The sequence below is a fragment of the Alligator mississippiensis genome, chromosome 7 (assembly GCF_030867095.1).
Source record: "Alligator mississippiensis isolate rAllMis1 chromosome 7, rAllMis1, whole genome shotgun sequence".
NCBI lineage: Eukaryota > Metazoa > Chordata > Crocodylia > Alligatoridae > Alligator > Alligator mississippiensis.
Window position 1 is genome coordinate 34,408,046 of NC_081830.1, and position 26,494 is coordinate 34,434,539.

At 46.0% G+C, this 26,494-nt stretch overlaps 2 pseudogenes; both read left to right on the top strand.

Moving 5' to 3' along the window:
- The first annotated feature begins 883 nt into the window (after positions 1-883).
- Positions 884-9,619, top strand: LOC102575783 (olfactory receptor 12D1-like; annotated as a pseudogene).
- Positions 9,620-14,049: 4,430 nt separating this feature from the next.
- On the top strand, positions 14,050-24,465 carry LOC106739300 (olfactory receptor 12D1-like; annotated as a pseudogene).
- The last annotated feature ends 2,029 nt before the right edge of the window (positions 24,466-26,494 follow it).

Here is a 26,494-nt window from a genome sequence, read left to right on the forward strand (position 1 = left end):
TCTGTAACTTGGAAAGAACAAACATAGATCATTTGATAGGCTCTTAAATGGGTATATTACCAGGGGTGGCCACTAAGTGGCATAGACCAGGGGTGCTCAACCCTTAGCTCATAGGCTAGACCTAGCCCCTGGCACTGTCCTCTGGCCTGCAGACCTTCCCATGGGTCCATGAGCCGTCCTGTGGGTTGTGACCCTGTGTGCTAGATTTTGCGCTCAGGGCAAGATAGAGCCTGATCCTGCTGCATGGAGCCCAGCAGAGGCAGTGTTAGCCCCAGAGTCCAATTCCCACATGAGACTGGGCAGAGGTAGTGCAGGCCCTAGAGCTGATCCACTCATGCAGAGCTGAGCAGAAGCAGTGAAGCACCCTGGAGCCTCAGTTCTGGATTATAGAGCCGGTCAGAGGTACACAAGGTCCTGAAGCCCCAATTCTGGCATATGGTTGGGTGGGGGGAGCTTGGTATGGATCCAGGTGTGGCAGCCTGATCCTGGGGTGCGGGGTCTAATCCAGCTAATGGACCAGCCCTACACCACTCATTTGGCCTGTGAGGCCAAAAGGTTGAGCCCCCCAGGCATAAACTGTTTGTTAGTTTACTGAACAGTGAAAAAACAATCGTCACATATGAAACTGCATATCCACATTGCAGTGCCTAAACACTTTCTACGCAGTATCTGGTACTGGGCTCTTTTCAAAGAGTCCAAATATTGCTGGATGTATGAACCCCCATCTTCCTTAAGGTCTTCAGTATCTGAATTGTATAGTTTTGAAAGACAACGTACAGCTTTTTTATCTTGAATCCCGTATGACTGAATGAATGAAACATTAATGAGAGAGCAATTTCTCTGAGGCGTGTTGCTTGTTTGGTTTCTCTACTATACATAGATCATGAAGAAAGCAGAAAGGAAAAATCAAACATCCATCATGGAATTCATCTTCTTGGAATTTGGGAACATCCCTGAGCTGTGTATTACTTGCTTCTTGCTGTTCCTATTAATTCACATTGTGATTGTGGCTGGGAACATCCTCATTGTTGTACTGGTGGTGGCTCATCAGTGCCTTCACACTCCCATGTACTTCTTCCTGGGTAACTTGTCCTACTTGGAAATCTGCTACACTTGTACCATCATTCCCAGAATGCTAGCTAGTCTTTTGACAGGACAAATAACTATTTCTGTTAGCAGCTGCATCATACAGTTTTATTGGTTCTGTTCCCTAGTGACCACTGAACATTATTTACTACCTGTGATGTCTTATGACCGCTACATAGCAGTTTGTAAACCACTGCACTATGCAGTTCTTATGAATGGCAGGGTCTGCCTGCAACTCACTGCTGTGTCCTGGATATGTGCATTTCTGGCTGGTACTATAATAATTTGTTTGATATCACAGTTAACGTTCTGTGGTCCCAATTAAATTGATCATTTCTTTTGTGATCTCACCCCAGTGATAAAGCTCTCCTGTGATGATACTTATGTGATTACTCTCTTGACTTTCCTGCTGTCCTCCATAGATTTACCCTTTGCCTTTCTTTTAACCCTGATATCCTACATTTGTATTGTCTACACCATCCTGAGAATCTCTTCTACTACTGGGATGCAAAAAGCATTTTCTACCTTCTCCTCTCAACTCATTGCAGTCACAGTTTTCTATGGAACTCTAATCATTGTCTATATGTTACCAGATACTGATGCACTTAGAGGTCTGAACAAAATCTTCTCTGTCTTCTACACTGTCCTGACTCCCATGGTCAACCCCATCATCTACAGCTTAAGAAACAAAGAGATGAAAGATGCAACGAGGAAAGCTATCTCTAAATGATCTGTATTCTTAAATTTTTGGAGAGGTTGAATTATTTTGTAAATGATCTATCGTGAATGAAAAACTAGGCTACAAAGTCCAGCCCACTCCCTATCCTTGGGAAATGTGGCTATGTGGAAGTACTCACAATGACTATTACTTCAGCCTCCATGCTGTAAAAGCACTTCTTGGTTTTTTTGTTTTTTGTGTTTTGTTTTGTTTTTTTTTTTTTTTTGAGTTCTGGAGAGTAGAGTACTTTTCAGAATAAGACCTTTATTCTGGCTTTAGTTCCATTCTTATCAATGGGAGAACTTGGAAACTAAGGTAATACTTGGTATGAGCAACAGTGGTGGTAGTATCTGGACTTCTGTAAAAATAAAAACATTATATTGAATAAAACGTAAAGTATGACATTATAATATTATTTCACTGGACACCTAGAACTCCTGAGGGGGGAAAAACCTAATGTAGATGATCAGAATTATTTTGTTTGTGCTTAGGTAGCTGCTACAAAGATAGATGCCGCCCATGTAGACGTTCAAGCTAGCTGCTCCCCACCTCCCCCACCAAAAAAGTTATGTGTGTATATATAGATGACTATAGTAAGTTGCCATTCTATTTCTGTGTGGACATCTGTGGATAACCAAGTCCCTCCCCAACCCCTTTTCAGGTGCATTGGTTGTAGATATCTATAGGTGGAGAAAGCCAGCAGGATATTAATGGCCCTTGTCTCGGGCGTTACTGGGGAGCTGCTGGTAAACTTGCCACTGTCATGGAGAGATCTGAGTCAGTGCAGGAGAAAATCATACAGCAACACAAGGCCCCTGTTGACCCCCTCCCCACAGGTAATAGCAAACTGCTTAGATGCAGGAGTCGAGGTGGAGGGCAGCAAGGAATAGGAGATACTGTTTACCAGGGCACCCCTTGGAGTAACTAGAAACAATGGCCACAAACTGACAGAGAACAGATCTAGATTAGACATTAGGAAGAACTTCTTTATGGTAAGGGTTACCAGAGTCTGGAATAGGCTTCCAAGGGAGGTGGTGCTCTCCCCTACCTTGGAAATCTTTAAGAGGAGACTAGACAAACACCTGGCTCAGGTCACCTGACCCCAGCGCTTTTTTCCTGCCCAGGGGCAGGGGTTTGGACTCTATGATCTTCTGAGGTCCCTTCCGACCCTAAAAATCTATAATATCTATATTTTCCATTATCATGACATCAGGGCCCAAACCAAACTTCTCATCTACCAGGCTGTTGTCTTCTTCCCTGCCCTGTTGTAAGGGTGTGAAACTTGACCAACTTATTGGAAATACCTGAAAGTCTTGCAATGGTCCTAGTTTGAGCAGGGGGTTTGACTAGATGACCTCCTGAGGTCCGTTCCAGCCATAATTTTCTGTGAATTTTGTCATCAGCAATGTCTTTGTTCAAATTGATATGGAAAAAAATATCCAAACTCTGTAAGCATAAAAGCCATGTTTATACAGTACCAGTTCTATTGGGTAGGACGTGTCATAAGGTTGCCTAACAAATGATTCCCAAAATAGGTCCTATGCTCCCAGCTCACTCATGGTCACTGTTTTAGTGCTGGCAATATAAGAGGTTCAAGGACATCTTGAAGGTCAATCTGTAGAAACTTATTATTAGCATCAATACCTGGAACTTTTGAGTAATGAATCATCCCCAATAGTGCTGTGATGTATGACAAGGCATTAATCATTTTAGGCAAACTTGCTTCCCTATGGAAGTGGGTAGATAAGAGAGACAAAAGGAAAGAGCCACAGCTTTGAGATCATATCACTGGGATCCACATCTTACACTGAGTAAGTGATCACTGAGTTTAATAAATACTGGCATACATGAACAAGAAGAACAACGAACTTTAATCATAGCATGGTAAGCAACCTTTCAGGAGATCCTTTGCCTGGCTCTACCTAACTAGCTCCTTAACTGAGGGACTATAATTGGACTGGCCCTGAGGGCAGCCATGATACCTTCTAGTGGCTAAACTAATCCTGTCCCTCACTCCAGTTCTTCAGAGTTATTGACATGCCTGGAGGGGGAAACTTCTACTTAAGGCTTGAGGGGTCTAATTCTGCCCAGGAATTTCCAGGGTGTGTAGGACTGGACTCAAGTGCGTGGAGGCCCTGCCTCAGGGCAGTTGGACACCATGTACAGCTTCACACACTGCCTGTGGTCTCCCACCGTAAGCAAAGATATGAGCCCAATTTAATACTACCTTCTGTCATGGTCACAAATTTGAGCATTTGTGGAGCAAAATGAGGTATGAATGCCTGTTTATATAAAACAATTTATGGTAGCACAAAGGTGATGCTCCTCCCCTCACCCCATGACTCTTTCAGGAAGTTTAACATTCTTCTCACACAGACAAAGTAATAAATCAGCTTTTTATTTTTGGTGGGAAGTTTTCTCTCCAAGTCTTTATAGACATGAGCCCCTGTACTGGGATCCAACTGACTTGCACTTTTGGCAGCTGTGCTTCTGCACATAGCACAAAGGTCACTAGCTATAGACCTGTGAAGCTAATTTTTTTTCTGTCTGCATGATGGTATTTGCATTTGTGTCTCTAGATACATTTCTTCCCATAGACATGGTCACTTTTTGTGTTGTGGAATAATTGGTTTTAAGTAGATTGTTCAGACTTGGGCTATGATGCCCAAGATAATCATCAGGAGGCAAAAATGTTTCTTCTTGTAGTGCAAACACACACTTAACTAGATTGAGTTTCTTACAAGCTTCCAGACCAAAAATCAGTGTCACCATCCTAGGTATGATTAATGAAAGGTTGTATACTCTGTTTTTATATTGGACATTAGCAATGCATCTCCATATATATTACTGGATATCCAGTTTTTGTTGGACTTACTTTTGGTCTCAATTTTAATTTTCCATGTTCCTGCTCTGGTCAAATATTTACCTGAGCTCCAGTGTCCAATTTAAATGAAACCATTGTTCCTGGTATTTCCATTGGCAAAATCCAGTCCCTTCATTCATTTTCCTTGATTCTACCATATCTATCTAAATTCTTCTTTTATGGTCTCAGATATATATCTGAGTTCTTTGTATGTGGGATCTGCAGCACCTGGCAAAATGGGTTCTCTTTTTACAGTTAAAACAGAACTTTCCAAATGCAACATAATGTTTGGGGTCATGTTGCCTCTCCTAGTTCTCAGTAAAGACCATCTTCCTTCCAGAATTCACACTGAACACCAAACAGATGAAGGGCTCTTCAATCTGGGATATTTTCACTTGAAGACCAAAGTACTCGGAGCAACCGTTCTTGACCTTCAATACACCAATGGTTGCACCATCATTATGCACACTGAAGAAAACCTCCACATCATGCTGGATCTTTTCAGAGAAGCCTATTGAACTTTGGGCCTCTCCCTCAACATTGAGAAGACTAAAGTGCTCTATCATCCTGACCTGAGCCATGGATGTAAACCTGCTCTCCAAATTACCATCAAGGGAAAGACCCTGGAGGTAGTTGAGCACTTTACCTACCTTGGTGCTGCCTCTTAGAGTGAACATTGATGAGGAGATCCAGCACAGGATCCAGTATGCAAGTGCATCCTTTGGGAAATTGCTTTGATGTCTTTTTATAGAGATTGCAATGAATAAAGACAACAAGATTTAGGTCCATAATGCAGTCATCATCCTCACCCTCCTCTACAGATGTGAAACATGGGTAAGCTACCATCATCTCAAGAGCCTAGAGAGGTATCACCAATGATGACTATGGAAAATTTGTCTGCTTCAATTGGGAAGATTGCCACACAAATGCCAGCTTGCTTGGTGAAGACAACATTACCTACCAGGATTGAGTCAGTGATCCTCAAGCACCAATTTCACTGGACCAGATATTGCGTGCAGATGCCTGACTTTTTTTCAAGTCCCAAAAGAAGTGATCTATTCCCAGCTTATGAACAGTCTGAGATCTCATGGTAGCCAGAGGAAATGATACAAGGATACATTGAAGACAGGGAGGGAGAAAATAGATACTGACATCAAGAGCTAGGAGGAGCTGGCTGCCAACCAACTCCAATGGCACCACAAACTCAACCAAGCAGCAGCCCATTTCAAGGGCAAGACACTTTGCCTTGAAGCAGAGAAGCGAGAGCAGAGGGAGGAAAAGGAGAGCATTCCTAGCCTGCAGAAGGACCTGCACATTCTGAAGACAGGTCTGTGACTTTTAAATCGCCTCAAGACCCGTCAATGAACCGTGGTAGAGATCATCCTTGTGTAACCCGGGTGGCACTCCAAGAGGTACCCCCTCTCCAACTGAAGGGATCGGAGCAGATGCACAAGCCCTGTGGGAGGTGTAGGGACCTTCCTCCCCCTATAGAGCAGAGACAGATCACTAATGCGGACTTAATCATATACCTTTTAATGAGAGAACAGTACTGGGAACATAACCAGTATAAACGAGGGGGTATAGAGGACACTACAATGCCCCGAGGCGGCAGGATTCAATAAAGGTTAGACACTTGTAATCATAGACATAGTCATCAAGTTGACAAAAGACAGGGTTAACCAAAATATAAAGCATAAACAGCAGAACAGACCATACTGGTTGGCAAAATATAAAGCATCAAATAACAAGGAATATAGGGCCTGGGTACCTGGAGGGGGCAGGGTGAAAAGGGAGAACACAATGACCCCCTTTCCACTGCAACAAGCAATTCTCTCTATCACTTCCTCATCCTAAATCATCCCAGTTGGGACTTGAACTGTGATCATCCATGTGATAAGCAGGAACTCTACCACACAGCCACCAGTGCTGGTGCTGTTTCAAACTGCTAGGGGTCTTGACCTTCCTGGAGCCCTGGCCCCACATGAAACTTCCTGACCTCTTATTAGAGGAGCTGGAAGCAGAGCTGCGAACCTCTCGGGTCACTGCTCAGATCCTTTCTGGAGCTGGGGAACCTCTCCTGCTGGCCACAGCCTCTTGTAGGGGATCCTGGAGCCCAGCAGGAGCCTCTCCTGCTAGCTGCATGCTGTACTGCTGAGGGTCCAACTAGTGCCTGCAGGTCCCACTCTTCAGGTGCTTCCTGGGGCAACTGCTCTCACCCCACTGGCCCAGCTCTTTGCCAGCTCTTTGAAACTCCTTCCTTGATGTCCCTTGTTGGTCTCTCCTGAGTCAGCTGCACTGCCCCTCTTTTTTCCCCCTCCAGGTGACCCAAGGGGACAATCCGGGTACATGAAGGGTGAGTCTCTGGGGACTGATTGGTGAGGAGAGGAAATCCCAAGCCCTCCAATCATCTCTTACCCTTTCAAAATCCCTGGGATAAATCACTACCACCTAGCCCATCACACTTGAATCGAGGGATTGCTACTGAATTGAGGTATGATTGTATTGTTTTCTATGGTCACTGCACACCTACCTTAGCAATGGAAAATTCTACCCTTTATATGGCCACATTCTTTCATGCCTCCTACATGAATAGCCTCCTTTCATGCATTCAGCCCTCATACAGTGTCTACAATCCTGCAAATAATTCTATAGCTAATCAGATATTTTGTCAAGTTTCCAAAAACTACAGTTCTTACTCAGTCTCTATAGTTCAATGACATACTAATCTATACTTGTTTGCACCTAAAAAATCTGTATCTTTCAAAAATCTTGTTCTTTTTCAGCTTGCAGTACTCCTGAAATGTGGACAATACTTTACTTAATTTCATATTTTGACCTCTTTCAAAGGTAAAGGTGTTGTAAACAACTAGAATTTCTTCCCCCACAGTATGCAAGGTAAATGATTTGACTTTGTTGTTTTTTCCCTTCTGCCCCTGTGGCTGCTAAATACCACCCAAACATTCTAGTTCTCTGCTTTATTGCCCAGCATCGAAAGGGTTGGCAGAGGTCGCAAATGGAAATTGCCTCATTTCCATTCACCCCACTCTTGAATTGAAAAGAGGACCAAGGTCATGCTCATTTGTGGCAGCTTTAGCTTATTTATTTTTTTCCTCTTCTGATTTTATTATTTTCCTTTGACAGTGATAGAGAATCAGACAGAAGTGCATGAGTTCATCCTTCTGAGTTTCACTGATGTCTGGTAGCTGCAACAATTCCTTTTTGTTCTCTTCCTGACACTACATGGTCAGCCTGCTGGGGAATGGCTCTATTTTTTGTTGGTGGTGATAGCTGAGACCAAGCTTCATACCCCCATGTTCTTCTTCCTGGTAAACCTTTCCTTCCTGGCCATCTTCTATTCCTCAGTCACTGTGCCCAGGCTACTAGTGAACTTCGTTACAGGGCACCAAGCCATCTTGTTTGGTGGCTGTCTGGCACAACTGCACTTCTTCCACTTCCTGGGCAGCAGTGAGGCTCTGTTGTTAGGCATTATTTCCAGAGGGGGACCTTGGTGCAGCGGGTCTTGGGGCTGTTGATCACCTTGGTCCAACACCCTGGCTGGACAGTACGGGAGATCCCCAAGTCCTCCCTTGTCCTGGAAGGTGAGCTTAGTCTACACTCTACCTCCAGGGGGTGAAGGGCCTGGCAATAGGAGTCTATCTCCTGCTCACCATCCCTGATGTCATGCAGTCTCTGGACTGTGGCATGGAGCTCCTCTATTTGGTGCCCCAGAGACTCCAAAGTGGAGCAAACCTTGCAAGGGGAGGTGGGCATGCTCCCGGTCCCATGTGCCTGGAAACATGCCAGGCAGCCCCACAGCCAAGAGCCAGGGACTCCGTCTGCATGGAGCTTGGAACCATGGGTTCCACCTGGGTGGAGACCTTCTGAGGTGCCAGAGGGAGAGGCCTCAGACTCTGAGGGGACCCTCAGGGTGTGGCATGTGCCCATCCACATCATGCCACTGGTAGTCTGGCTGCTGATGGGACTACCTTCCCTAGGGCTCATTGGCAGGGCCTTGGGCCCTGCCACTAACCCTCCTATGCAAACTGCTGTGCTAAACTCATGTGCCAGGCCCAGAAGAGCAGCTGTTTGCATATCCTCTTCACAAGGCTCTAGTCAAATGGCTCCCTGGGGGCTGGGCCAAGTAGGAGCTGGGGGTGTGTCTCTCTCCTCGACTTCCACTCAGCTGCCCTGCAGCTGTCTCAGTTGGGGTCCCTCCCTCCCTGCCTCGGGCCCCACCTACCTCTGGCTGTGCTGGGGTCCAGGTCGGGGTTCCACTGGGGGGCCCTGGGCTCAACGGGGGCACAATGGGCTATTGCCCATGCATCTCTCCCCAGAGCTGGGGACAAACCATTATGGCCTATGCCCACTATGTGGCCATTTGCAATTCATTATGCTACACAGTGATCATGAGCCAGCGCGTCTGCCTGCTTTTGGCAGTTGGAACCTGGACCATGGGTTTCCTACACTCCCTCCTGTACTTGGTTATGACCTCTAAGCTTTACTTCTGTGGCCCCAACCATGTATACCACCCTTTCTGTAACATCAAACCGATTCTGAACTAGGCTTGTAGCAGCACCAGCCTCAACCTCTTAAACATAATCACAGGGAGCATTGCTCTGGGTCCTTGTGTGCTCGCAGTCCTCTCCTATGTCTACATCATCTCCTTCCTCCTCCTGAAAGTTCACTCATGAGAAAGCAGGAGCAAAGCCTTTTCTACCTGTGCATCCCACCTCACAGTAGTGACTTTGTACTATGGGACAGTGGTTTATACTTATGTGAGTCCTACATCAGTAGGTTCTGTGGAAGAAAGGAAGATTGTTGCTCTTGTGTACAGTGTGATTACCTCAGCTTTAAATCGCTTCATTTATACCTTGCAGAACAAAGATGTAAAAACTGCCATGAGGAAAGTTGTAGGTAGAAGACTTTTCCATGAAAGGACTCTGAGAAAGTGATGGCTTCTTCTCCTGCACTAAAATCTGCAATGATATTTATCATGTGGCTTAACAATTCCTGTTAATATGGACTGTAAAATCCATTCTTGCTCAGTAATATATGTGCCTATAGATATAGTAAGGAACACATTAGGGTTTTTTGCATAAGTATATCCGTCTTTCATACATCTTCCATTATATAAAGACTGGAACACATTTTGGGTAACCTTGTATACAGACCATCTTAGAAGGACAGATTCTATGTTTTTGCTGATTTAAACAGGAAAATGCTGACTTACTTTATGTTACTATGGTCAAACACTAACTGAAATAGTTTACCATAAGTAAAAGTACTCATTGTCAAGGGTCAAAACCTAATTAATAACTTCTGAAAGGCCACCCTAGTTAAAGAATTGTTAAGTGTTTATCACAATTTTTTACTTAGCAGGGGGGAAGGGGAGCCTTTATGACCCAGCTCATGGGTGACTCTCAGTATTTAGCGTTGGGAATACAGACGCAACAAGTCCTCACCTTTTCTGACACTTATCTCAGGGACCTTAGCCTCTGCTGCCCTGGGACAACATTAAACACACTTTTGGAGCATGGCATCCAAGGCCTGAACACAAAATGTCAGTGCAACCTCATGTTGCCTTCTCTGTGATTTGTTCTACCACCTAGAAGAATCCTGAGGTATGGACCTACTTGCCATTTGGGATGACAAGGAGACCCAGCATTCACATTAGAAAAGATGCATTAACAATGGCATTTATGAGCAGTTTGCATCTGTAATGACATCTTAACTCAACAAACTGGCACCAATGTCACTAAAAGGCAGAATTGCTGATGGCGTGGTACAAGAAGGCTTGAGAGGCCAATCAGGTGTCTAGCAACTGCAGGTTGACATGCACCATCTACAAGGAGCCATCACCAATTTTTGTGTTGGATAATGCTATATAAAGGCCTCTTTTGTTATCAACATCATGGCAGCCCTTAAGCTACCAAGAACTCTGATGCCTCAAACAGGGAGGAAAAGGAGATCCATCCAATCCCAGTGGTTACTGTGGCTGAGAAGCAGGCACCAGCAGGTCTGGAAGAGTCTGAGGTGTCCCTTCTTCTGTTCAGCAACACTGATTTGCAGGCTTGACACTGGTCCCTATGAGAAACTTCCAATTAGACTGACATCAAACAGACCCCATTCATCCTGGCAGGGCATTCCCTTGAACTTAAACCACATTAGACCCTCAACATCATGTCCAGCTGTTCCCCTTTCCTTTCTATTTTCCTAACTGCCATCCTCTCACAACTAGCACATTACAAACACTCATGGCATGATAGACCCCTTCCTCTTGCTGTCCAGGACCTTAACCCCCCAGCAATTCACACAGGGTGGCTGGCCACTGTGATTTCTGATACACTCCCCTAGTATATTTCTCTGCTCCACAATGTGGCAGTCCAGTGTCTTCAGTCCCATGCCCCCATGACATGATAGGGCCATCTATGGGGGGTACAAGGTCCTTGTCTGATACTGAAGCTCTTAAAAAGCAACTGCAAATGAAAATTCCTAGTGCTGAAGTTGCCATGTCCTTGTAACTTGTTAGACTTGAGTACTAAGACACCTGGTTATGGTTCCTTATGTTGGCTTGTCAATATACGGTTGATGCCAAGATGACTCCGCAAATGTCCATGCCCTCCTCTTCACCCCACCACACTCTATTAACCCTGGCGAATAGGCTTCTGTTGAATGTGGGAGCATTTAGTCTAAGCCCTCGGGCAACAGTAGGAACCTCTCTGAAGTGTTCTGGGGCCAATTCTACTGTCTTTTTCTCTGACTGCACTGCTACTTCACAGGTGCTTAGCTAAAAGGCAGTTTAGCAATTCAGGGACTTCATGAATTAATGGACTAATATAAGTCATTCATAGGCTTGCAGGTACAAAGAAAATTGTCTCTCCTACTCTCTGACTTCTATCAATTGCTGTTGAGAAAAGGACCTGTCACTTCCTACCTTTACCCTAGGATGACCCAATCCTCCACCCTTCATTTTCACAGGGTAGCTTGCTTACTCCTCACACAAACAACTGTTAAGAGAGGGAATAGTGGTTGGTAGAGTGTTGTTTCCTGTGGTAGAAGCCTGTGCAGGACTTTGTTTAACATGAAGAAGCTGGTGGGCAGAAACAACAACCACATAATCTTAACTAGGTCTGGACCCATTGGCATGGGAAAATCCTAGATGATGGGAGACCTCCATCTTGGTGGAGCCTTTTTTCATATTTACAGCTGCTGAGATCCTGACATTTTTTTTTCCCACTTGATCTACCATTGAGGACTGGGGCCTTAATCATAGTTTGGCTGGACCCTCCCCTCTGGTCTGTTTGCCATGTGTGACCCTGCCAGGAGTGTAAACTCCAGATGACAGTTCTGAAGATCATTGGAACACATTAGCCTCTTGCCCACCACAAGGTCTTGGTCCACAGAAAGGAAAAATCCATTGTTGTGTTGCCAGTGGTGTCCCTAATTAAAGAAACTTACATTTTTCCTGGTTTCGCCCACCATAACTTGGCACAAAAAATAAGCCTCTTGAAGAGGTCTGGGGTGTGAGGCAGAGGGGGAAATAGTTTTACATAGCTAAGCAAAGTATTTCAGAGGTCTTTGGACAGGCAAGATGATTTTCAATGTCCTGGGGAAAGTGTTTTGAAGCTAGACAATTCAGGAATACTCCCAGCTGCAGCACTAGGTGTGCCTCTGGGCTTCCTCTGTGTTTGGGGTCTTAAAGCACAAGGTCTTAGGTGCTCCATTGATCACTCAGGCTGATGCCAGTGAGCTTGCTGCCTTGAAGAGGTTCATGATTAAATGCGATAAGGCAGAAATACAGGACTTATAATTGCCCACAGGTATCTAGAAGCCAAAGTGTAATGGAGGAGCATTTTCTCTCTCATATGAAAAAATATCACTGCGTGTACTGACTGTTCCCATAGTAGCACCCAATATGTGGCTAGGCAAAGACAGAGTTAATGGTGTTCTTGATTGCTTCCCAGTCCTATGGTGCCAGGAACTTGAACTTCAGCATCAAGTGGTTTGTGAGTTGCTGTTTCTCTCCTAAGAGCCCTCAAAGCAGGCTTGTCCTCCCAGGAATCTATGTTGCTGGGGAACTGTGATATACTATGCCTTTGTGTAAAATTTCAGGTTTAAAGTATCTATGTTATAACAGCATTGCATGCCTCACTTCCTCTGACTAGTTTATACAGTGGAACAAAGGTTTCTTGTGCTTGGAAGCAGAGCTGTAGAGACCTGCCTAACTTCTCTATTAGGAGATGAAGGGTCATCAAGTAAGACCAGCTTATCCTGTACCATCATATCAAGTGGTCCCAGAAAAGCAACTGAAAACACTAATTTCTGTTTCTAGTGCCAAATAGGTACTTGAAGGAAGTTCCTGAAAAGGGAGACCCAACGAGCATGGAAATAGACAACTAGACCTATTTGTTGTGCTGTGGTTCTGTGGGCCTAAGCCCATCAAGAAAACTTTGAGATTCTCTTAAGATAGGCAGGATAAAAACAGCAGGAGTTTAAGAGGCTTTTTTTTCCTGACAGACTTCTTGAGTTCTGTGGAAGAAGGACCCTTCCTGTTGTTTTAATGTGGACAAGTAAAGGTTGTGTTGTTTTAAGAAGGGCCAACTTTTTCACTGAATTTGAGCCTCTGGGTACATTGCATCCACTGAACAGGTCAAGTTTCTCTCAGGGAACTAAGCTCAAGGGAGAGACAGAAAACCTTTGTGGGGAAACAGGGACCAGAAGGCCTGGTCTCAATGTCCAAGAAGCCAGGCACTCACTCACTCTAAAAGCTATTTCTTGGCAGGCTTCATGGGACACTCAAAGAGATGATAGAAGCTTGAAAGTCCCAAGCAAGTGCTCCCTTGGGGAATCTGTGAAAGGAGCACCATATCCTCCAGAAGTAGCACAATATAGATAGCAGCTTCCTCTTCCTGCCTTAAACAGCTCCTTTCATTTTCCTGGTCCATTAGGCATCCCTGAAATTTCCACCTCAAGTAAATGGTTCTACAGTTGTTTAGCATACTAAGTTACAGTATTCTGCACCATTCCCATCCTTACACACATATCACATTCTACCCATATATGGTTAAATCAAAAGTACTAAGTTTAATCAAACAAACACTAATAATATATTTTTGTCTGTTTTCCATTTCATTCAGTTTTCCAATCAGCTAAAAGCTGAGCTTTGCAAAAGGGGTTTAGGACAGCAACAGTATTGTCTGCCCATAGGGAGAATTGGGTGGTTCCAAAAGCATGACTTTGTTAAAAAAGTGTTTATTTGTTTTGGAACATCTCAGGATTATTTCTGCAGCTTCAGGCAGGAGGAGGAGAGAAAATGCCATGAGTTTTACTAATATTAGTTGTGAAAACCTTTTTTGCAGTGTAACAGTTTTCCCTCTTCATAATGAGGGTTCCAATGAGTATAAGGTATGTTCAGGTTGCCATATCATTTTCTGCATCTACAAATAAAATAATTGTTAATATTTTACATTTCCCCCCTCTCTCTTTATATATGTATATCGATAAGTGTATCTATATCTATTTCTGTTTTTCCATCTTTAGTCCCACAGTACCCAATCAATAAAAGAACAATTAAACAAAGCTTGAACCTCAGACAAAATAAGCCTCAGACCTCAGACAAAGCTCAGACCTCATTTGGTTGTCTATGCAGTAGTGTAACTAAGGGTGGGTGACCAGGGTATGAGCCTTGGGTGCCAAATAAAGGGTAGCACTGGTACTGAGGGGAGGTAGGGGGGCAAGTTCAAGCACAGTGTAGCAGGGGCAGGAGCCACCTATCAGATGGCTCACAATCATTTATATGGATAGAATGTTGTTCCTATATGCTGTATTTTTCCCAGTAAGGTGACCAAACTGTGAGCACTAGACACAGCACCCAAAACTGAGAACGTTAGAAATGTAATGTCCTAGCATGTGTTCCAATGACATACTGTTTGCTGATATAATGGCCAGAAGTAATCCTATCACTCTGTCTTCAATGTTGTATGATGTGGAGCTGTCACATTGTAATTTAGTAGTACTGCATAGCAGCCAGCTTGGTTACTGGGATTGTGTTTATTGTTTGAACTGGATGTTTAACTGAATGTGGAGATGTCTGCAAGGGGCAGAAGAAAGAATAGATGGAGATAAAAACCTTCCGATATAACTGTGAAAGATATTATAGCAGCAGCCACCAACTTGTACCTTTTCTAAATCAGTGCCTAGGACTGGGGCCTCACCTGCCCACCTCTTGTTACAATACTGGTCTAACCTGCTCTTTAAATCTTCTGAGGATGGAGATTTCACATTCTCTCTCTAGTTAGCCTGTTTCAATGCTTAACCACCATCCTGGTGAGCAACTTCTTCCTAATTTTCCTCTGCTGCAGTTGGAGACCATTTTCTCCTACTTCTGTCTCCTGGAGCTACAAAGCATAGTCTGTTGTCATCCTTATAATTACCCCTCTGAGGTTTAAAGACTGTTATCAAATCCCACCCCAGTCTTCTTTTTTCCAGGCTAAATATTCAAAGTTCTTTCAGCCTTCCCTTGCAAATTATGTTTCCCAGACCTTTAATAATTTTTTGTTGGACTCTTTTTAATCTGTCCACATCCTTCTTGAAATGTGGGGCCCAAAACTGGATACAGAACTTCAGGTGAAACCACATCAATGCCAAATAGAGTGGAAGAATCACTTACCTTGATTTGCAAGAGAAAATCCTCTTAATACAACCAAGGATGCTGTTGACTTTGTTTGAACTTTTCAGTTCAAATTCAGTTTATGGCCTATTGGAACCCGCAGAACCATTAGCATGGATAATTCTGACACCCAGCTCCATGCAAACCAAGATTTCGAAAGTGCTTTGACCTGCCAAAAAGAGGCAAAGAAATAACTCAATGTGTTTTAAGACAGGCTCTGGGAGTGGTGTGAGATGCGTGGGTGCAAGCCCGTTGTGCCCCCGCTCCCCGAAAGGCCTCAGCGACCCCTCCAACTGCTGCACAGCACCCCTGCCGACCCCCCAGTAGCAGCCAGATGTAAGCGGGGCCCCTGGTGGGAGGGACTAGCCCCAGCCTAGCCACAGGGAGGCGGCTAAGCTGGAGCCAAGGAGGGCCTCACCCTGCCCCAGCCCCTACTTCGCCCAGCCCTCAGGGAGCCACGTGACCAGGCCACGCAAACAGGTGTGCTTGTCTGCCTGGCGCATGACTTAGTGCGGAGTTTGTGCAGGAGGGTGAGCGAGAGGGCCCGCAGCCCTGCCTGTGTGCCCCAACCCTAGAGAAGCCAGGCCCAGTCATAGCCAGCCCACCAGCAGCATGACACAGTTGGGCATGCGCCGCACCCTGAGGGTCCCTGAGGGGTCTGCGGCCCCCCCCTCTGGTGTCTCAGAGGCCTCCACCCAGATGGAGCCCGTGGTTCCGGGCTCCACGCAGAAGGAGCCTCTGGCTCTCAGCTATGGGAGATGCCTGTTACTTTTTTAGGCTCTGGGGCCTGGGGGTATGGCCACCTCCCCTTGTGGGGTCTGCTCCCTACTGGGGTCTCTGGTGCACCAGCTAGAGGAGCTCCAGGCTGCAGTCCAGAGACTACGTGTCATTAGGGACTGTGAGCAGGAGATCAACTCCCTGATCCCTCCAGGTCTCCCTCCAGGACAAGGGAGGACTCGGAGACCTCCCTTACTGTCCAGCCCAGGGCCCAAGGCCCGCCGCACCAAGGCCTTTGCCCCACTAGAGCTATGCAATGGGTACGAACCTCTTGCAGCCCCAGCAGAGCCTGCTGAGTTGCCAGCTCCCGCAGGCAACATGGGCACTACTGTAGCTACCATTCCTGATCTCCCCAAAACAAAACACACAGTGTTTGTCGTGGGAGACTCCATCCTGAGGAGGACTGAGGGGGCAATCTGCTGCTCTGACCCCTTAGCCTGGGAAGTCTGCTGCTTCCCAGGAGCCCACATCCAAGACATTGCAGAGAAGATCCCTAAACTCCTCCAGCCCACTGACCACTATCCCATGTTCCTTATCCACGAGGGCACCAATGACATGGCTCGGAGCGCTCCTAGCTGGGTCATGAGGCACTACAGGGATTTGGGAGTGGGGCTAAAGGGTCTGGGGGCACAGGTGGTATTTTCTTTGATCCTCCCAGTCTCGGGCTACAGGCTGAGGAAGGAGAGGAGGATCCAGGTAGTGAACCAAAGACTGCGGCGCTGGTGTCATCGGGAAGGCTTTGGCTTCCATGACCACAGCCTGCTCTTTAGTGAGAGAGGCAGCAAGCTGCAGGGAAGGGATGGCCTTCAGCTCTCTTCACTGGGGAGGAGGCCCTTCTCAGCCAGACTGGCTGACCTGCTCCACTGGGCTTTAAACTAAGCCAGCTGGGGGATGGGGGACTACCAGCACTGCTGGCCCACTGAGCAACCCTTGCAAAGCCAGCAGGCCAAAGCACTTAAGGGAGCCCACTCATGCCTCAGCCCGGGAACCACCGGTAGGCAAGGCAAGGGCCCCCAAGGGGACACTTGCCTGCCTGTACACAAATGCCAGGAGCTTGGGGAATAAACAGGATCAACTTGTCCTCCTGCTTAATGCAAATAATTATGATCTCATAGGGATAATGGAAACCTGGTGGGACTCCACCCATGACTGGACCATAGGTATAAATAGCTATACCCTGTACAGGAGGTATTGTGTAGACAAAAGGGGCGGGGGCGTAGCTCTGTATGTCAAGGAGAGTTATGCTTCCCTGCTAGCTCACATTGGTGACCAGGGTGGACGGCTGGAGACCCTCTGGGTTAAAATCCATGGGGAACACGGCACAGGGGACACGATGGTGGGAGTCTACTACAGACCTCCCACCCAAAGTCAATAGCTTGACCAGGAGTTCACCAGGGAATTGGCTGAGGCCACATGCTCCAGCCCCTTGGTTGTCATGGGAGACTTCAACTACCCAGACATCTCATGGGAAGAGTGCTCAGCTAAATCCGAGCAGTTGCAAAGCTTCCTCTCCTGGGTGGATGACCTCTATCTGACACAAGAGGTCTACTGGCTAATGAGAGGTAAAGCGCTGCTCGACCTGGTACTGGCAACTGGGGACAACCTAATCAGTGAGCTAATGATCAACGGGAAGCTGGGTGACAGTGACCATGAGCTGATCACCTTCACCATCTGCTGTAAAGCTGGCAAGTCAGTCAGCAATACAGAAGTCCTTGACTTCAGGAAAGCTGACCTTGACAAGCTCAGGAGGCTTGTCAGTAAGGCCCTAAGGGACCATAACCCCGAGGGGAGGGGAGCTCAGGAAGAGTGGTTGCTCCTCAAGGGAGCAATTCTTGGTGCACAAGCTAATGCTATTCTGTCTCGGAGGAAAGGCAGCAAAAGGGCACAGCAGCCCCCTTGGCTCTCCAGGGAACTAGTGGACCTCCTTCAGATAAAAAGAAAGGCCTACAAAGGATGGAGGATGGGATCCACCTCCAAAGAGGAATATTCTGCACTGGTCCGGTCCTACAGGGAGTGAACCAGGAAAACCAAGGCTGTGACGGAACTCCAACTAGCAACAAGTATCAAGGACAATAAAAAGTCCTTTTTTAGATATGTGGTGAGCCAGAGAAAAAGCAAGGGCAACATTGGACCCCTGCTAAACCAGATGGGACATCTGACAACCAACGCTCAGGAAAAAGCAAACCTATTAAATGGGTACTTTGCATCGGTCTTTCATCAGTTCCATGGGACGCCCCTGCCCACTACGGAACAGAGGGGCCGGGGGGAGGGAGATTCCCTGCCCTCCATCAATGCTGACCTCATGAGGGAACACCCTGAGAGGCTGGACACCTTCAAGTCAGCTGACCCTGACAGTCTACACCCCAGGGTGCTCAAGGAGCTGGCTAGCATCATATTCCAGCCCCTGGCATGGATCTTTGAGAGCACCTGGTGCTCTGGTGAAGTGCCTGAAGATTGGAAGAAGGCCAATGTGGTACCCATCTTCAAGAAAGTGAGGAAAGTGGATCCAGCAAACTACAGGCCCATCAGCCTAACCTCTATCCTGGGGAAGGTCTTAGAAAAGACTATTAAAGAGGCCATTCTTAATGGACTGGCTGATGGTAATATCCTGAGGGATAGCCAGCTTGGATTTGTTGTGGATAGGTCTTGCTTGAACAATCTTAACTCCTTTTACGACCAGGTGACCTATCAACTGGACAAGGGAGAGGAGATTGACGTCATTTATCTTGACTTCAAAAAAGCCTTCCATCTGGTATCCCATGATCACCTCTTAGCAAAACTTGCCAACTGCAGCCTTGGGTCCACCACGGTCCTCTGGCTAGGGAATTGGCTCTGTGGTTGGACCTAGAGGGTGGTGGTTAACAGAAGTCTATCCTCATGGTGCCCTGTGACCAGTGGGGTTCCCCAAGGCTCTGTCCTTGGACCTATATTATTCAACATCTTCATTAATGATGTGGACACTGGAGTCAGAAGCAGACTGGCCATGTTCACCGATGATACCAAACTCTGGGGTAAAGCATCCACACCTGAGGACAGGAGTGTGCATGATCAGAGGTCAGGAAAACAGACTTTATGATGACAGGCTGAGAGCTATGGGACTCTTTAGCCTGGAAAAGTGCAGGCTCAGGGGCGATCTGATGGCCACCTATAAGTTTATCAGGGGTGTTCACCAGGATCTGGGGGAACGATTGTTCACCAGAGCACCCCAAGGGATGACAAGGTTGAACGGTTATAAACTACTGCAAGACTGTTTCAGGCTGGACATAAGGAAGAATTTCTTCACTCTCCAAGCCCCCAAGGTCTGGAATAGCCTGCCACTGGAGGTGGTTCGTGCACCTACATTGAATGCCTTCAAGAGAAATTTGGATGCTTATCTAGCTGGGATCCTATTACTCCAGCTGACTTCCTGCCCTTTGGGCAAGGAGCTGGACTCGATGATCTTCTGAGGTCCCTTCCAGCCCTAATATTTATGAAATCTGTGAAATATATGAAAGGGCCCCAGGTTCATGCATAGGGAGAAGCAGATGGATGGATCCAGGCTAAAAATTAAAATTTAAACAAAGGATATCATTGAAAGGAAAGGAGAGGAGAGGAGACACCTGACTCAGTTGCCATTATGAGATGACAAAACTGTGGACAAGAAAGAAATGTAGATAGTCTTTTTTCAGTTTTAATTTTTGTCAAATGTGTTTGTATTAAAAATACACATGTATACATTTTAAAAGTGTGTGTCTAATTTGTGTAGGATTCTGGGAATCAACTTCCAAACCCAAGAACCCGAGGAGAGAAAGTACATGTCATAGAAAGGTGTTATACCCCCAGCCCAGTCTACCTTGGGGAAACAACACAAGATTCCTGGCAAGTGAAGTATAGTTGTAACACATGACAGGGATGAAAAAAGCTGACAGTGCTCCATTAACTAGTCTATGAATCTGTTGGATGTTTGTGTTAATCTATATCTTAAATTCAACAAAATAATATTTGACTAAATTCAAACAAATGAGTAGTGACTTCTCTTGCTTCTGACACTTCCCCTCACAGTGACATAGTGACTTCATTTAGTGAGGATACAACCCACTAGTTGAAGTGCTTTCTAGTCAATGTTTAATGATTGCTTTGTTCCTGATGTTACTTTCTTTCTCACAGAGGGATAGAGAATCTGACACAAGTGAATGAGTTCATCATCTTGGGTCTGACCAATGCCTGGTGGCTGCAGAAATTCCTCTTTGTACTGTTCATTAGACTGTATGTAGCCAGCCTGCTGGGGAATGGTGCCATCATGGTTCTGGTGATAGCTGAGACCAAGCTTCACACCCCTAGATATATCTTCTTGGGTAATCTCTCCTGCCTAGACATCTTTTATTCCACATTCACTGTGCCCAAGATGCTGGCTGACTTCCATTCAGGACACCAGGCCAACTGATTCATAGGCTGCCTGGCCCAGCTCCAGTATTTCACTTCCTGGGCAGCAGCAAAGTTTTGCTGCTAGGTGTTATGGCCTATGATTGGTATGTGGCCATCAGAAACCCACTGTGGTATGCTGTGGTCATGAGCCAACAGGTCTGCTTACTCCTGGCACTAACCACCCGGAGCACTGGCTTCCTGCATGCCCTGATGCACTCAGTCATGACCTCTCAACTGCCCTTTTGTGATCCTAACCATGTCCATCACTTCTTCTGTGATATCAAACCCCTGGTGAATTTGGCTCGCAGCAGCACCCGCCTCAACCTCGTTTTACTCAATATTGTTACAAGGAGTATTGCACTGGGTCCTTGCGTCATGGGATCACTGCATAAGGGTGTGGTCCTCTGCATCCTGATGACATCCATCTGTCTGTCCTCAGTAGGGAAAGCCCAGGTGTAATTAAAGGTGCCTTAAGTGGGGGTTCCCTGAGTGATGTACTATCCGTCCGGTGCGGGACCCTGCCCCTCAACTCACCTGCCATAACTTGGTGTTATTAGATAAAGGGAGGGTTCAGTGGAGATCTTCTTCCTGGGGGGCCCCCATGGACAGTAGTACTCACATTTAGGGTACGATGTTCCACGGGGCTCTGCCTCCCCTATACCCCATCCACTTGCCAACTGGATGGTGTGGATGTGGTCATGGTGTGATTTGGTCATGCTTGATCGACCGCTGCTTGCTTCAGCGCCTCTGAGTAGGGCGCTTTTGTCTTTGCACCTATTCTTCTTTTTTTTTTGTCAAAAGAAATAGAACTCTGGGGAGAAGAGGGGTGTGGAGTTGCCTCCTTCCTCCCAGCCTCCTACAGGGGGCTCAAACACCTCGCCTGCTCTGCCTGCTGGTGTCGAGCCAGCTGCGCTGCTCCTGTCTGCTGCAGGGGCCTCAGCATGTCTGGCACGCTCCACGCCAGCGTGCTCCCTCACCGCCTCTGACCCCTGGGTTCTAGTGGGGCTTTTAAATCTTCCCGCAGCAGCTGGAATGGCCACTGTGATTGGCTCAGCTTTTCCCCACCTGGGGAACAGATGATTAAACCACTGGCGTAATGCCAGCTTGCGCAGCTGCGGTTCCTGCTCCGGCTGCACCCCGGAAGCAAGTTTCCCCCACGGGGGGGGGGCTGTTTGTGGGGTTTTGGGCCCACAGGGACTGCCCTCTCCCCTTCAGGAGCCTGCAGGGGTGTCTCACTGCCACACCAGTTCAATTAGTCGGACTAGTATTTCCTCCTAATTCTCATCTGCCACGACTTCTGGGAGGGGTGGTGCTCACCTGGGTCTGAGTTTGACTGTAGGCATCCCTTGTGGGACTCAACTTCCAAAAACAAGAGGAACAATAAAAAAAAAAAGGAAAAGAAAACTGTCTGGCATGCTCAGCTTCCCCCTTGCTCTCAGCACACTGGGGATTGTGATCCTTGCCACTGCTGCTTTTGCTGCATCCGGCTAATTGATGTGCCACCATGATAATTAATGAATTACTGCAGCAATTAACACACACTACAATTCCTGGTCTCCTTCAAGTTCTCAGACCAACTAGTCTGCCACCCCATTCCTCAGGATAAAGGCCTTTTGGGTTGGGTGGTCAGTGGGTCCACCTGGCCCGTATTCACTCTCTCTTTCCCTCTTCCCTCACTGATAAGTTGCCCAGCTGGAAATATCTCTTGGGGCATTGGAGAAGCCGATCCGGGTCACCTGCCAAACTGATAAAGCTGGCTTCAGGCACACTGGGAGTTTTCTCCGCAGCATGGTGATGTTTCTTTCAGGTAATCTGTGGCTGGGGCCCTCGGGCTCCTGTGAAGAGGCACCATCAGCCTCATCACACCTTGCATGCTCACGCTCCTCTCCTACCTCTATATAATCATCTTCCTTCTCCTAAAAGTGCACTCATGGGAAAGTAGGAGTAAGGCTTTTTCCACTTGTGCATCCCACTTTATGGTGGTGTCCTTAATATATATTCCAGTGCTTAGTAGGGGTCTGCAAAATGGGCTGTATTTGATTTGGATTCAGCCCAAATTGGGGATAGTAATTTGATTAATTGATTCAGATCACTGTCCCCAATTCAATTCAACTGAAGATTTGAAGCTGATTCGGAAAATCAGCGATTTGGCCACAGACACAGCTTTAAATGTTTTTTCTACGTACCTCAAGGTACCAGGCATGGCTTGTGAATGCTACAATGGTGGGGTGGATGGAGTGTCCTACAGGAACATGGGGTGGGGAGGGGGGAGGCCCGCGTGCTCGGTGGCGAACCCAGAAGTGGACTGGAAGTACTTATGACCCACTTCTGGGTCTGCCGATAGGTGTGCAGGGGATCCCCCCGCCCCTCCCCTGGCTCAGCGATTGGCCATGGGGGGACCCTGGGTGCCCCTCCAGACCCAGGAGGCACCAGTCACTGAGTTGGGGTGCACCCCCCTCCCCCCGCACACTCCCCAGTGGACCTGGAAGTTGACTGGAAGTGTTTCTGGTCCGCTTCTAGGTTTGCTGCTGAGCACGCTCCTGTGGGATGCTCCCCCTGTGCAGGATCCCCCCGTGCTCCTGTGGGATGCTCCATCCACCCCACCATCGCAGCATTCACGAGCTGCCTGGTACCTTGGGGTATGTAGAAAAAACATTTAAAGCTGTGTCTGTCTGAATTGTCAAATCTTTCCAAATCTTCCTGAGTCAATTTGCAGGGTTCCGATTCAATTTGGAGAGATTAAAGGGTCTCCTGATTTGATTCAGAGATTTGGCCACCAAATTGGGCTGAATCTCTGTCAAATCAAATCAGAGATTGAAGTTTCATACAGCCCTAGTGTTTAGCTTGTTTGTAGTTCAGGAACTAAGAAACCTTTGATTCGTTGGTTCGGATCACTTGGGAAATAATAAATGTATAAAAAATTCCATTGATATGTATAGAAATGTACACAATGGGAAAATGTATCTGAATGATCTGGTATTTGAATGAGAGCAACAATTTGGTGTGTAATGCAAGATCCAGAATACCACCTAGGTATTACCAATTTTTCTTTTACTCCAAAACTGTGTTGAGTTGGAACAGTGAACAGGGTTCAATATTTATTTGTATTACTAATGAGAGACCAGTTCACTAGAAAAACTCACAGAGAGAACACTTAGAGTTTAAAAAAAGTCTTGTTTAATAACAGAGCTTCTCTTTAAAATGTGCTTGATTTGTCTAGCTGCTCCATGTGCTCACCCTATTTAGCCAAAAACATTTCCCAAAGCCCTTTTCACTTCTTGGTTTCTCAGGCTGTATATGACAGGATTCAGCATGGGTGTTAAAATGCTGTAAATCGTGGAGATGAACTTGTCCTGATCCTCTGAGTTCTGTGTGGTGGGTTTCAGGTACCTAAATAAAATTGGTCCATAATACAGGATAACTACTGTCAAATGGGAAGAGCAAATTGAGAAAGCTTTGCGTTTTCCTTCCACTGACTGAAGTCTCAGGATGGTAGAGATGATACGAACATAAGAACTCAGTGTGATGAGAAAAGCCCCTCCCCACAGTGATATACCAACAGTGAAAATCACCATCTTATTGGTAAAAGGGTCACTGCATGAGAGCTTGAACAGCTGGGGGAGCTCACAGCTGAAGTGGTTAATTATACTAGGCCCACAGAATTGTAAGTCCGTCATAAGTAGAGTGTTCAGCAAGGAATAGAAAAACCCAGTTATCCATGCACTACATGCCAGCTGGACATGAACCCAACCTTTCATGACTGCAGCATAATGCAAAGGTTGGCATATGGCTATATACCGATCATAAGCCATTGCTGTAAGTATTAACCCCTCAGCTGTAGCAAAGAAAACAAAGAAGAACACTTGTGTGATGCAGCCACTGAATGAAATAGTCTTTCTCTCCACCAAGAAGGTCTGCAACATCTTTGGGATTGTGACTGAGGAATAACAGATATCAATAAAAGATAAATTTCCCAAGAAGAAGTACATAGGAGTGTGTAGGTGTGGGTCAGCCTGTATCACCAGCATGATAACTATGTTCCCCAGGAGGGTGATGATATAAATAGCTAAAACCATCAAAAAGAGGAGAACCTGCATATGTGAAGAAGTGGAGAATCCTAGGAGAATAAACTCACTCACTGTGGTTTGATTAACCATCACCACTGTTTCATAAGTTCTTTATTCTGCAAGTGAAAAAAACAAGCTAGAAACATTTTCCTTTTTCAATGTGTGTAGTGAAAATGTTGCTTTTATTCCTATTGCTATTCTTATTGTTATTACTGTTGTTGTTATTACTGACAATGATGGTAACTAATGCTTCTTTTAATTTGTGTTTAAGATGTTCCATATCAGAAAATATAATGGCTCATAATCTGGTAAAAATAATATACTACATGATAAATAATGCTGTTCATTCAGTAGAACAATTTCAGATTCACACCAATATTTTTAGAGCCACATGGGACCCAACTTATGTGTTTCTTCAAGTTCAGATGCAGCCCCAAATGAACAAAATTAGGATGTTTCTAACTTTCTATGTTATAGTCCAACATTATTAAGATAGCAAACATTGGAGGTATCCACCATTTAATTCTGAGGCTCTTCCTATGATATAGTTGACTAGTTCACTTCAGATGTCAAAAGTTACTCTCTCTCTAAAAACTCCTGTTGTGACTATCGTTGACTACAAATAATTATGTTATGTTTGTTTCTCTTGATTTTTTTATTGAAATTATCCATGGAAACAATGGCCAGTGCATTAAAAAACAAAACACTTGAAAACTGAAAGGGTGTGTGCATGTGTGTGTGTGTGGATTTACTCAAATCCAAGATAAGTCCTCTCCATCACTATGAGGGGAAAAAGCCTTATCTTGGATTCAAGTACTGGCCTGGGGCAGGCTGTGGCTCAGCTCCAGATTTGGGATTAATCGTTTGGCAGGGGAGGGGGCTTGCAGTCAAGGAAGTGTGGGAGAGACCATGCGGTGCGGGAGTTGGGGGAGGAGGCAAGAGCAGCAGGGAACAGATGGGCACATGGTGGGTGGCAGGCACTGGGGGTGGGAAGCAAGTGATGGGGGGGCACAGAGGGGCAAGGGGAAGATGGGACCATGTATGGCGGTCAAGCTCTTTGCCCTCTACCACTGTGTTCTCTGCCACAGCAATGGGGCAGAAGAATTTAAGATGACCTTCCATTAATTAGGTTCTATGCATTGAAAATTATAACACATTTATAATTTTCCATCCATAAAATCTAATTACTGAGGGGGGCATCTAAAATTCAGTTGCCTTGGATTCAGGTAAATAATGGTACATAAATTGCAGATAAAAGCTAAAGTTTTCATTTGAAGTCCTTAAAGAATACGTTAATTCAGCATGAAAATCTGCTGAAAACTTTTACAAATCTCTTCCCCCCACCTTCCAAAGAAAAAAAAGATTGTTACATTCTAGTTTTTTAAAAATGTAGATTTTAGGTGCTTTCCCCACCACAACAGATAAAAAAAAAAAAATTCCCTTAAGAAAACCAATGTATTCCATGGACATTCTAGGAGGGCTGTGTGAAGCTTTGGTCGCTGATTCAACTTGGAGCAGATTTGGCCTTATTCAGTGGCTGAATCTCCGAATCTGAATCAAATTAGGAGACCCTTTAATTTCTCTGAATTGAATCGGAACCCTCCAAGTTGATTAAGAAAGAGTCAGAAAAATTCAACGATTTGGACATAGACTCAGCTTTAAATGTTTTTACTACGTACCTCTAGGTACCAGGTGGTTCGTGAATGCTGAGATGGTAGGGCAGATGAAACATCCCACAGGAGCATGGGGGGTCCCCAGCATGCTTGGCAGCAGACACAAAAGTGGACCAGAAGCACTTCTGGTCCACTTCTGGGTCCACCAGGGAGCATGCGGGGGGCCCCCTGCACCCCACTTGGCTCAGCAATTGGTGTCTCCTCAGTCTGTGGTCCCCCTGCAGCCAATTGCCAAGC